Source organism: Bombina bombina, chromosome 7, assembly GCF_027579735.1.
Source record: "Bombina bombina isolate aBomBom1 chromosome 7, aBomBom1.pri, whole genome shotgun sequence".
NCBI classification, from domain to species: Eukaryota; Metazoa; Chordata; class Amphibia; order Anura; family Bombinatoridae; genus Bombina; species Bombina bombina.
The window spans coordinates 415,440,161-415,454,104 of NC_069505.1; positions in this window are offsets into that span (position 1 = coordinate 415,440,161).

Sequence of the window (13,944 nt, forward strand, 5' to 3'; positions counted from 1 at the left end):
AGGGATTAGAGGAGGAATGAGGGGAGGTTTTAAAAGGGACATGCAGAGCGGGAAAACCAGCAGACTGTTTTTTACATAGTAAGAGAGAACATCCCCCACCCGCCCGTCCCCGTATTAATATGGAGAGGAGTGTTTTTTATTTCTGTTTCAGGTTTTGTCGCAGTTGAAAGGCGGTGGTGCTAGCCCTAATTTACAGAATATTATGGCCAGTTGTCAAGTGTGGTGGTATGTTGAATTCCCATGGAGGGATTTTAAGATGGGGTTTTCTAAGGGCATGGGGTTCCTTAGAAAACTTAGATGGATTTTCGTTTACGGGCCCAACCACTTGCACGGTTGGGTCCAGTTAAAGGAGTTACGGCCATAGTAAGATTGGAAGAAAACGCAGGAAGGACTAGTACCGCTGGGTGGTTTTTTGTGTGGTGAAATGTTTACAGTTATTTGCACTTTATTGATTAAGTTATTAAAGTTTACAAAGTTATTTATTTGAATAAACGGCTGCGGCCAATTTATACCATTAACTAAGTCTGGTGCCTGTTATTTATGTTGGTTTCAAGAGTGGGGTTTGGGTTGGTCTAAAGGGGCCGGAGCTTGACGACATAGAAGGTCATGCTCTGTATAATAGACAGATAGACCTGTAGCCTGCACTAATAAAAGGCTCCCATGCATTAGGATTGTACACACTGCTCTGTATAATAGATAGATAGACCTGTAGCCTGCACTAATAAAAGGCTCCCTGCATTAGGATTGTACATTCTGCTCTGTATAATAGATAGATAGACCTGTAGCCTGCACTAATAAAAGGCTCCCCTGCATTAGGATTGTACACACTGCTCTGTATAATAGATAGATAGACCTGTAGCCTGCACTAATAAAAGGCTCCCTGCATTAGGATTGTACACACTGCTCTGTATAATAGATAGACCTGTAGCCTGCACTAATAAAAGGATCCCCTGCATTAGGATTGTACACACTGCTCTGTATAATAGATAGATAGACCTGTAGCCTGCACTAATAAAAGGCTCCCCTGCATTAGGATTGTACACACTGCTCTGTATAATAGATAGATAGATCTGCAGCCTGCACTAATACAAGGCTCCCTGCATTAGGATTGTACACACTGCTCTGTATAATAGATAGATAGACCTGTAGCCTGCACTAATAAACGGCTCCCTGCATTAGGATTGTACACACTGCTCTGTATAATACATAGATAGACCTGTAGCCTGCACTAATAAAAGGCTACCCTGCATTAGGATTGTACACACTGCTCTGTATAATACATAGATAGACCTGTAGCCTGCACTAATAAAAGGCTCCCCTGCATTAGGATTGTACCCGTTCTGCTCTGTATAATACATAGATAGACCTGTAGCCTGCACTAATAAAAGGCTACCCTGCATTAGGATTGTGCACACTGCTCTGTATAATACATAGATTGGTGGGCCCCGGAAGCGGAGGCACGTAGTGGGAGGGGCCAGTTGACCGGATGGGAGGAGAAGGCCCAGTCGGTGGGTGGAGTCACCCCAGTAAGAAGGTACAGGTCAGCGCAGGGAGAAGCAGGGCCAGTAAAGAAACTTACCTGGTCGCGGAAGGAGCTCCCGAAGTTTTCGCTGGAAGTAGTTACGAAGACCGTGGATCATGGATATCGAGGAGATGCTGGAGAGGATTCGGGCCGTGGCGGATGAGAGAGGGTCATCATGGATGCAGGACCGGATCGCAAGTCTTCTGGGGAATGACGAGGAGATCTTGGATGAGAGGTCGGCGACGGCTCCAAAAGCAAGACCGGTGCGGCGAACACAGCCTCCGAATCGGCTCAGTCCGGAGCAGAGGCCTCAAGGGACGCGACGCAGACGGAGCCCGAGCAGGGAGAAGGCGAGGCCGGGTAAGAGATCTGGAGTAGCAGCAGGGTAACAAGAGGCCGGGGCAGCAGATGGGGCACAGCGCTTAATGGTGGAGGCGGTAGTGGAGGAACAAGGCCGTAGGCCTGGTGGAGGTATGTCCCAGGATATAAGGCACGGCCCGACTGGGCCATTACTATTGTCAATACCGGAGGATAATGTGTTGTCGGGCGGTATCGCACTAGGTGCGAGGGAAGATAGGGGTAATACATCGAGCGGGTTGACGCAGGGAGTGAACGGCGCAGGCGAGGAGCAGTTAAGGGAAATTTTGGCGGCAAATTATTCAAAGGAGGGGGGAGGAGAGCAGTCAAATGTAAGGAGCACAAAGGAGGGTGGCGCATCGGGTGGGGCCGTCGTAGGGGTGGGTGGGGGGGGATTAGTCCACCATTGTTCTCCGAGAGGATAGGGGGGGACATCAACACAATTAGGAGTGAAATACAGGTTCTTACAGACAAAGACAGAGGGAGAGCTAATGAAAAGGGAGCGGCAACAGGCCAGACGTCGCATAAAGCAGGCAGGCCACTTAAGAGTAACACGGTGGGCAGGGGCACCAGTAAAAAAGGGCCCCCTAGTGTGTGTACTGACCCATTAAGGATAGAATCATTCCCTAGCTCATCAGAAGGGGAAGATATGGTCCCACCTTCACCAGACAACAGGGGGGATAAGCGGGGAACCAGTGGGCAGGGCATTAGGGGGGGCCACGAGGACCAAGGGGGAACTATGGGTGTGGGTCATGTGGGACATGCTTATGGGGGGAGGTCTGAAGGGAGTACTAACCAGCATATGTCTATAGCAGGTATGATGGTGTCCAGAGTACAAAGTAATAGGAGTCGGGACGGCGGCGAGGAGGAGCCTTTCCGCCTAGCAGATTCATGGACGGACACTATCAGATTGGATACAGGTGAAGAAGCGGATACTGAACACCCCTCGGTTATGAGATTGGTAGGTGTGGGAACACAAAGGAGTAAGGGAACAGGTGAGCGGGTGGGGCTCACTTTACACCAAGGGAGGGCGGTGAGCAGGGGTAGAGGGGTGATTAGAATTCCAACTGGGCAAAGGGTGCGGATGGCCAGCAAGGCCTGCAATAGGGAAGGGGGGGCGAGAGCAATACTTAAAAAAGGTAATAACTCAGTGGGGAATAAGGGTAAGAAAAGTGGCTATTGGGCAAGAAACATTGTTGTAAGGGGGGGAATAGTAAGGGAACAAAGTAGGAGCACAGATATGGTGTCAATGAAAAGTACGGTACCGTTATCCAGGGATCATTCAATTAATGTATTACAGGTTTCTCGAGAGAGTGGTGGTCCATTACAACGAGACCCAGTGGTGGAACGGTCTCAGAGCATGGGAGTACATCCATCGGAAGCAACGGCAGTGGCAGCGGTAGCAGGTAACAACTTATCTCCTTTGCAGTTAAGGGGGGGTGGGCGCAGTGGGGATAACTTGTCTATACAATTAGTGGAAGGGCTGAGGGCGCTCCTGCGTTCAGTCGAGACTTCGGCTGTTTCTGTGAACACACAACTGCCGCAAGAAAAGGCTTGGGTCCCTCCGGGGATAGAAGAGAATAGGGCAGTTGTGGCTAATACTTATGTGGGGCCTAATAAGGCCGGTGCAGTAGGCAGTGAGGTGTCAGTAATGGCTACGGTTCCTACAGTGGCGCAACAGGCGGCGGCTGAACTCTCGGAGCTCCGAGTGGCGGACACAGCGATGGCTCGATCATGCCTGTGTTCGATCGGTCCGTTAGGTCTACATCTGACGAAGGAAGCCAGATTAAAGATCTACGCCAGAGAATATATAGAATTATTTTCATTGCTCCCTTTGGAGCAGTCATTTGAAGTGCCCGATGAATCCAAAAAGGACATCGTTAGGAAGGAAGAGGATGAGAGAAAGAAGCAATATAGGAAGCTCCCCAAAACCTTTTCTAACTGGTTTCAGGCATTTGTAATTTATGCCAATGTTATGGCAGAGAGGTTTCCGGAACATGGAGCTCCAATGTTCTGTTATTTGGATGAAATCGCTGCAGCACAGCGAACGTATGGTGGTTTGGCATGGTGGTCATACGACGAACATTTTCGTCAGAGACTAGCGGTAAAACCTACAATGAGGTGGGATGACCGAGACATGGGGCTATGGCTCAAAATTATGACCCCACTGAGAGCGGGGCAGTCCTTTCGGTCAGGAGCCGGCAGTCCAGCCGCAGCTACGTCACAAGCCACGGGAAAAAAGGAGTTTTGCTTTGCATACAATGAGGGACAGTGTAAATGGGGAGCTTCCTGTAAGTTCCGGCACGATTGCTCAGGGTGTGGTGGAGCACACGCCTTCGCAAAGTGCTTCAGGAGAGGAAAGGTTAGTGGGAGAGCCGAGATGCCTAAAGAAGGGGTTGTCCCCAATCAGGGCGGAAAAGATGGAGCCCTGGCTAGGCCGTTACGCCAGTAGTTGGGGCTGTCGGGAAAAGGCGGCAAAGCTGCTACATGGTTTTATGTTTGGTTTCATCATCCCCTCTGTTGGGGGTTCTGATCATTTTGCAGGGAATTTGAAATCGGCTAGGGAGTGGCCTCAAGTGGTTAAGGACAAGCTTTTTAAGGAAGTGGGGTTGGGCAGGATGGCGGGACCTTTTGATTCTTTGCCTTTTCCAGGACTACAGCTATCTCCATTAGGAGTAGTCCCAAAGAAGGATCCTGGAAAATTTAGGCTGATCCATCACTTGTCCTTCCCAAAGGGTAGATCGGTTAATGATGGAATCCCACCGGAATTGGCATCGGTAAAATACGCCTCTTTTGACTCGGCGGTTGCTCTGGTCAAAGCGGCGGGTGGGGGTGCTTTGATGGCAAAAGTAGACATTGAGTCAGCTTTTCGTTTACTTCCGGTGCACCCAAATTCACACAAGTTACTTGGGTGTTGTTTTGAGGGAAAAGTGTTTGTTGACCTGTGCTTACCCATGGGGTGCTCCATATCGTGTGCACTCTTTGAGAGTTTTAGCACTTTTTTGGAGTGGGTTGTAAGGATACAGGCTGGTTTCGCGTCTGTGGTACACTACCTAGACGATTTTTTATTCGTGGGCCCCTCAGGTTCGATGGTTTGTGAAGTGTTAAGAGATACTTTTTACCGGGTGGCGGAGGAATTTGGGGTGCCCATTGCGATGGAAAAATCTGAGGGGCCAGTGACGGTCCTGAGTTTTCTGGGCATTACGATCGACTCGGAATTGATGGAATGCAGGCTTCCGGTCGACAAAGTACAAGATCTGATTGGGGTGATCCTGCATTTCTTAGCAGCCTCGAAAGTGCAGCTAGTGGAGATGCAGTCCTTGATCGGCAAGTTAAACTTTGCATGCCGTATCATCCCAGTGGGTAGGGTTTTTTGTCGCAGGTTATCACTGGCAACAGCGGGCATTAAGCAGCCACATCATTTCATTCGGTTAACTTTGTCCTTAAAAAAAGATCTGAAAGTATGGAGAGTTTTTCTTAGAGATTTCAATGGGTCTGCTTTGATTCAGCCATCCAGAGTCTCATGTGAGGAACTTGGGCTGATGACGGATGCAGCAGGGAGCAGAGGTTTTGGTGCAATTTTTGGCAAGGAGTGGTGCGCAGCAGCTTGGCCAGAGGAGTGGATTGAGAGTGAGGTTATAATGAACTTGGTATTTCTAGAATTCTTTCCCATTCTGGTGGCCCTGTTTGTTTGGAAAAAAGAACTACGGGACAAGTCGATCCTGTTCCTCACCGACAATATGGGTGTAGTGGCAGCAATTAATAGTTTGTCCTCATCTTCTCCTCCGGTGATTCGGTTGTTGAGGGTGTTTGTACTGCAGTGTATGAGGTTAAATATCGGGGTCAAAGCAAAACATGTGCCTGGGGTTCAGAATTCGGTCGCTGATGCACTCTCTCGTTTTCAGTGGCAGCGATTTCGGGCACTGGCTCCACTGGCAGACAAAGTGGGGAAAGAGGTGCCGGAACACTTGTGGAGCCTTGGCTCGGAGAATTGGCCGAATTGGTGAGATCTTCATTGGCTCCGAATTCTTGGAGAGTCTATGCAAAGTTTTGGAAAGAATGGGAGTCGCTGCTGGGTCAGCACAATATGGTCAAGGGTGACCACAGGTGTCAAGACCTTTTGTTGAGAATGATCTGGCAGTGGAAAGGGTGCGGGTTGTCTCCCTCAGCCATTGACAAAGGGCTGACTGCTCTGGCCTTCCGATTTAAGTTGTTTGGGGTTCTTGACATCAAAATGTTTTGTATTCGGCAAATTATGAAGGGCTTGAGGAGGCAAGGGGGCGGGGCGGATAGTCGCCGGCCGATTTCTTTCACTATGTTGTCACGCCTTTGGAAAGCACTGGAAGGGGTGTGTAACTCGGCTTATGAAACGAGCCTTTTTCAGACGGCCTTTGCTTTGGCCTTTTTCGGAGCATTTAGGATTTCTGAGCTGATAAGTTGCTCAAAGAAGGCACAAGGTGGCTTGTGTATTGATGACGTGGGTTTGACGGACGCTTATATGTCCTTACTGTTAAGACTATCAAAAACTGATCAGGAAGGGAAGGGCAAAACGGTAATTCTCTATCCTACGGGGGTGGAAGTATGCCCGTGCGGGGCATTGAGGGGGTTTTTGGCATTGAGACCAAATGTGGGAGGGTCGTTGCTAATGCACGAGGACGGTAAGGCGCTGTCACAGTATCAATTTCGGACTGTGTTGGCTAGGGCTTTAGATGTCATGGGATGCAATCCAAAGGAATTCAACTCACATTCCTTTAGGATAGGCGCAGCAACAAAAGCAGCCGCTTTGGGTTTGGGGGAAGAGGTAGTGAAAGGGGTAGGGAGGCGGTCTTCCAAGTGTTTCCGGGCATACGTACGTCCTCATTTGTTGAGTCAAAAAACCTAATGCAACATCTTTTCCGTCCCTCTTTTTTCAGATCCGCTGCAGGTTTGGTTGGTGGGCCACTCTTTTATTTATTGGGCACAAAGGGCAGCAGGGTCCAAGGAAGACGGCCTGCAGCTAGGATTTCAAAAGAAAAAAGCGGTATTAAGGTGGTTTGGTATTCGGGGAATGCGATGGGAGCAGGTCGTGTCTGCCATTGTGGGTTATGCCAAGCATTTTCCTCGGCCCGACGTTCTAGTAATGCATGCCGGGGGCAACGATCTGGGTTCCCTTCCACAAAAAGAGCTAGTCAGGAGGATTAAGAGGGATTTGTCACGTTTACAGGATTTATTTCCGGGACTGCGGATTGTGTGGTCCACAATGGTGCCACGATTACATTGGAGAGGGGCCTGGGATCAAATTAGGTTAGATAACAGCAGGCGGAAGGTGAACAAGTTGATTGCGGCATTCATGAAAAAAACTAACGGTTCAGTCATCCATCATGAGGACCTAGAGGATGTGGGAAAAGGTGAATTTTATTTACAAGACGGAGTTCATCTAAACGAATTTGGAATACGGCTTTTCATTCTGGCCATTCGTGAGAAACTCCAATTGCTGATGTGAAGGGTGGCGGAACTGGTGAAGTGGTGACTTCCCAGTTTGTGGCGGTGTGCTAGCATCATCAATTGTCAGACCAAGGCATAAAATGGCTGGTGTTTAGCCTCTCCCAAGGGGTGGGGAGAGCTAGGTAATTTGCTTCTTGGGCACGGGGTCCCTTGGAGCTGGTATAAGGTGGATGGAACGGACTTAGCACCTTGCGAGGTCCAGTTGAGCAGAAAGACGGCCTGGTCTGGCAGTGATGAAGGACTAACCCTGGGGTGGGGTTAAAGGGCACGTATAAATGATGCTAGCGCATAAAGAGTTGGGATTTGTTGGGTGTTATTGCACTTTCTTTTATTTATTGCGTTATTGAAGTTGATGTTAAATTAATAAACAGGCTGTGGCCAGAATTTTATACCACAAATTACGTGTCTGTCAATTTATTTCATAAAGTGTTAAGTTAATAAATTAAGTGCTAGGTGGGGGCCGGTCATAGACAACTCAGTAGGTCATGGTGGGCCCCGGAAGCGGAGGCACGTAGTGGGAAGGGCCAGTTGACCGGATGGGAGGAGAAGGCCCAGTCGGTTAGTGGAGTCACCCCAGGAAGAAGGTACAGGTCAGCGCAGGGAGAAGCAGGGCCAGTAAAGAAACTTACCTGGTCACGGAAGGAGCTCCCGAAGTTTCCCTCCCTCCCTCCCCAATTTAAGTTAGAAATTCTTATGGTTGGTTGAGTAGTCACTGTCTGTGGGGGCGGTGTGCTAGCATCATCAATTGTCAGACCAAGGCATAAAATGGCTGGTGTTTAGCCTCTCCCAAGGGGTGGGGAGAGCTAGGTAATTTGCTTCTTGGGCACGGGGTCCCTTGGAGCTGGTATGAGGTGGATGGAACGGACTTAGCGCCTTGCGAGGTCCAGTTGAGCAGAAAGACGGCCTGGTCTGGCAGTGATGAAGGACTAACCCTGGGGTGGGGTTAAAGGGCACGTATAAATGATGCTAGCGCATAAAGAGTTGGGATTTGTTGGGTGTTATTGCACTTTCTTTTATTTATTGCGTTATTGAAGTTGATGTTAAATTAATAAACAGGCTGTGGCCAGAATTTTATACCACAAATTACGTGTCTGTCAATTTATTTCATAAAGTGTTAAGTTAATAAATTAAGTGCTAGGTGGGGGCCGGTCATAGATGACTCAGTAGGTCAAGACCTGTAGCCTGCACTAATAAAAGGCTCCCCTGCATTAGGATTGTACCCACTGCTCTGTATAATAGATAGATAGACCTGTAGCCTGCACTAATAAAAGGCTCCCCTGCATTAGGATTGTACACACTGCCCTGTATAATAGATAGATAGACTTGAAGCCTGCACTAAAGGGAGTGCAGAATTATTAGGCAAGTTGTATTTTTGAGGATTAATTTTATTATTGAACAACAACCATGTTCTCAATGAACCCAAAAAAACTCATTAATATCAAAGCTGAATAGTTTTGGAAGTAGTTTTTAGTTTGTTTTTAGTTATAGCTATTTTAGGGGGATATCTGTGTGTGCAGGTGACTATTACTGTGCATAATTATTAGGCAACTTAACAAAAAACAAATATATACCCATTTCAATTATTTATTTTTACCAGTGAAACCAATATAACATCTCAACATTCACAAATATACATTTCTGACATTCAAAAACAAAACAAAAACAAATCAGTGACCAATATAGCCACCTTTCTTTGCAAGGACACTCAAAAGCCTGCCATCCATGGATTCTGTCAGTGTTTTGATCTGTTCACCATCAACATTGCGTGCAGCAGCAACCACAGCCTCCCAGACACTGTTCAGAGAGGTGTACTGTTTTCCCTCCTTGTAAATCTCACATTTGATGATGGACCACAGGTTCTCAATGGGGTTCAGATCAGGTGAACAAGGAGGCCATGTCATTAGATTTTCTTCTTTTATACCCTTTCTTGCCAGCCACGCTGTGGAGTACTTGGACGCGTGTGATGGAGCATTGTCCTGCATGAAAATCATGTTTTTCTTGAAGGATGCAGACTTCTTCCTGTACCACTGCTTGAAGAAGGTGTCTTCCAGAAACTGGCAGTAGGACTGGGAGTTGAGCTTGACTCCATCCTCAACCCGAAAAGGCCCCACAAGCTCATCTTTGATGATGCCAGCCCAAACCAGTACTCCACCTCCACCTTGCTGGCGTTTGAGTCGGACTGGAGCTCTCTGCCCTTTACCAATCCAGCCACGGGCCCATCCATCTGGCCCATCAAGACTCACTCTCATTTCATCAGTCCATAAAACCTTAGAAAAATCAGTCTTGAGATATTTCTTGGCCCAGTCTTGACGTTTCAGCTTGTGTGTCTTGTTCAGTGGTGGTCGTCTTTCAGCCTTTCTTACCTTGGCCATGTCTCTGAGTATTGCACACCTTGTGCTTTTGGGCACTCCAGTGATGTTGCAGCTCTGAAATATGGCCAAACTGGTGGCAAGTGGCATCTTGGCAGCTGCACGCTTGACTTTTCTCAGTTCATGGGCAGTTATTTTGCGCCTTGGTTTTTCCACACGCTTCTTGCAACCCTGTTGACTATTTTGAATGAAACGCTTGATTGTTCGATGATCACGCTTCAGAAGCTTTGCAATTTTAAGAGTGCTGCATCCCTCTGCAAGATATCTCACTATTTTTTACTTTTCTAAGCCTGTCAAGTCCTTCTTTTGACCCATTTTGCCAAAGGAAAGGAAGTTGCCTAATAATTATGCACACCTGATATAGGGTGTTGATGTCATTAGACCACACCCCTTCAAATATGCTTAATTGGTAGTAGGCTTTCGAGCCTATACAGCTTGGAGTAAGACAATATGCATAAAGAGGATGATGTGGTCAAAATACTCATTTGCCTAATAATTCTGCACTCCCTGTAATAAAAGGCTTCCCTGCATTAGGATTGTACACTCTGCTCTGTATAATAGATAGATAGACCTGTACCCTGCACTAATAAAAGGCTTCCCTGCATTAGGATTGTACACACACTGCTCTGTATAACAGATAGATAGACCTGTAGCCTGCACTAATAAAAGGCTCCCCTGCATTAGGATTGTACACACTGCTCTGTATAATACATAGATAGACCTGTAGCCTGCACTAATAAAAGGCTCCCCTGCATTAGGATTGTACACACTGCTCTGTATAATACATAAATAGACCTGTAGCCTGCACTAATAAAAGGCTCCCCTGCATTAGGATTGTACACACTGCTCTGTATAATAGATAGATAGACCTGTAGCCTGCACTAATAAACGGCTCCCTGCATTAGGATTGTACACACTGCTCTGTATAATAGATAGATAGCCCTGTAGCCTGCACTAATAAAAGGCTCCCCTGCATTAGGATTGTACACACTGCTCTGTATAACAGATAGACCTGTAGCCTGCACTAATAAAAGGCTCCCCTGCATTAGGATTGTACACACACTGCTCTGTATAATAGAGAGATAGACCTGTAGCCTGCACTAATAAAAGGCTCCCTGCATTAGGATTGTACACACTGCTCTGTATAACAGATAGACCTGTAGCCTGCACTAATAAAAGGCTCCCCTGCATTAGGATTGTACACACACTGCTCTGTATAATAGAGAGATAGACCTGTAGCACAATGGTAGTTCCGCCCCTGGTAGTTACTCATGTGCAGTTTGCTTTTGCAACAATACAGTGAATCCAGTGAATTATTTGGCTGTGAATTCTCAGCTATCTCACATTTACACTTATTTTGTCAGTATTTAAACAGCTAATGAAACTTTATAAAATACATCTACATGTTATTCTCAAACTAATATTTTCTTTGAATGCATCATTCTACTTAGTATTTATTTAGGCCTAGATTTGGAGTTTTGTCGGTAACGACCCGAAAAACTAACGCCGGCTTTTTTCTGGCCGCACCATAAAAATAACTCTGGTATCGAGAGTCCACATAAAGGCTGCGTTAGGCTCCAAAAAAGGAGCGTATAGCATTTTTAACGCAGCTTTAACTCTCGATACCAGAGTTGCTTACGGACGCGGCCAGCCTCAAAAACGTGCTCGTGCACGATTCCCCCATAGGAAACAATGGAGCTGTTTGAGCTGAAAAAAAAACAAACACCTGCAAAAAAGCCGCGTTCAGCTCCTAACGCAGCCCCATTGTTTGCTATGCGGTAACCCTTCCTACGTCTGCACTTAACACTCTACCATGTACCCTGAGTCTAAACACCCCTAACCTTACACTTATTAACCCCTAATCTGCCGCCCCCGCTATCGCTGACCCCTGCATATTATTATTAACCCCTAATCTTCCGCTCCGTAAACCGCCGCTACTTACATTATCCCTATGTACCCCTAATCTGCTGCCCCTAACACCGCCGACCCCTATATTATATTTATTAACCCCTAATCTGCCCCCCACAACGTCGCCTCCACCTGCCTACACTTATTAACCCCTAATCTGCCGACCGGACCTGAGCGCTATTATAATAAAGTTATTAACCCCTAATCTGCCTCACTAACCCTATCATAAATAGTATTAACCCCTAATCTACCCTCCCTAACATCGCCGACACCTAACTTCAATTATTAACCCCTAATCTGCCGACCGAATCTCGCCGCTATTCTAATAAATGTATTAACCCCTAAAGCTAAGTCTAACCCTAATACTAACACCCCCCTAAGTTAAATATCATTTAAATCTAACGAAATTAATTAACTCTTATTAAATAAATTATTCCAATTTAAAGCTAAATACTTACCTGTAAAATAAATCCTAATATAGCTACAATATAAATTATAATTATATTATGGCTATTTTAGGATTTATATTTATTTTACAGGTAACTTTGTATTTATTTTAACCAGGTACAATAGCTATTAAATAGTTAAGAACTATTTAATAGCTAAAATAGTTAAAATAATTACAAATTTACCTGTAAAAGAAATCCTAACCTAAGTTACAAATAAACCTAACACTAGACTATCAATAAATTAATTAAATAAACTACCTACAATTACCTACAATTAACCTAACACTACACTATCAATAAATTAATTAAATACAATTGCTACAAAGAAATACAATTAAATAAACTAGCTAAAGTAGAAAAAATAAAAAAGAACTGTTACAAAAAATAAAAAAATATTTACAAACATAAGAAAAATATTACAATTTTAAACTAATTACACCTACTCTAAGCCCCCTAATAAAATAACAAAGCCTCCCAAAATAAAAAAATGCCCTACCCTATTCTAAATTACTAAAGTTCAAAGCTCTTTTACCTTACCAGCCCTGAACAGGGCCCTTTGCGGGGCATACCCCAAGAAATTCAGCTCTTTTGCCTGTAAAAAAAACCATACAATACCCCCCCCAACATTACAACCCACCACCCACATACCCCTAATCTAACCCAAACCCCCCTTAAATAAACCTAACACTAAGCCCCTGAAGATCATCCTACCTTGTCTTCACCATACCAGGTTCACCGATCGGTCCAGAAGAGCTCCTCCGATGTCCTGATCCAAGCCCAAGCGGGGGGCTGAAGAGGTCCATGATCCGGCTGAAGTCTTCATCCAAGCGGGCCAGAAGAGGTCTTCCATCCGATTGAAGTCTTCATCCAAGCGGCATCCATCCGGAGCGAAGCGGCAGCATCCTGAAGACCTCCATTCCATGATCGGAACAGCCAATAGAATGCGAGCTCAATCTGATTGGCTGATCGGATCAGCCAATCGTATTGAATTCGAGGGACGCCATCTTGGATGACGTCATTTAAAGGAACCGTCATTCATCGTTCAGTCGTCGGCCAGGATGGATGTTCCGCGGTGGAGGTCTTCAGGATGCTGCCGCTTCGCTCCGGATGGATGCCGCTTGGATGAAGACTTCAATCGGATGGAAGACCTCTTCTGGCCCGCTTGGATGAAGACTTCAGCCGGATCATGGACCTCTTCAGCCCCCCGCTTGGGCTTGGATCAGGACATCGGAGGAGCTCTTCTGGACCGATCGGTGAACCTGGTATGGTGAAGACAAGGTAGGATGATCTTCAGGGGTTTAGTGTTAGGTTTATTTAAGGGGGGTTTGGGTTAGATTAGGGGTATGTGGGTGGTGGGTTGTAATGTTGGGGGGGGTATTGTATGTTTTTTTACAGGCAAAAGAGCTGAATTTCTTGGGGCATGCCCCGCAAAGGGCCCTGTTCAGGGCTGGTAAGGTAAAAGAGCTTTGAACTTTAGTAATTTAGAATAGGGTAGGGCATTTTTTTATTTTGGGGGGCTCTGTTATTTTATTAGGGGGCTTAGAGTAGGTGTAATTAGTTTAAAATTGTAATATTTTTCTTATGTTTGTAAATATTTTTTTATTTTTTGTAACAGTTCTTTTTTATTTTTTGTACTTTAGCTAGTTTATTTAATTGTATTTCTTTGTAGCAATTGTATTTAATTAATTTATTGATAGTGTAGTGTTAGGTTAATTGTAGGTAATTGTAGGTAGTTTATTTAATTAATTTATTGATAGTCTAGTGTTAGGTTTATTTGTAACTTAGGTTAGGATTTCTTTTACAGGTAAACTTGTAATTATTTTAACTATTTTAGCTATTAAATAGTTCTTAACTA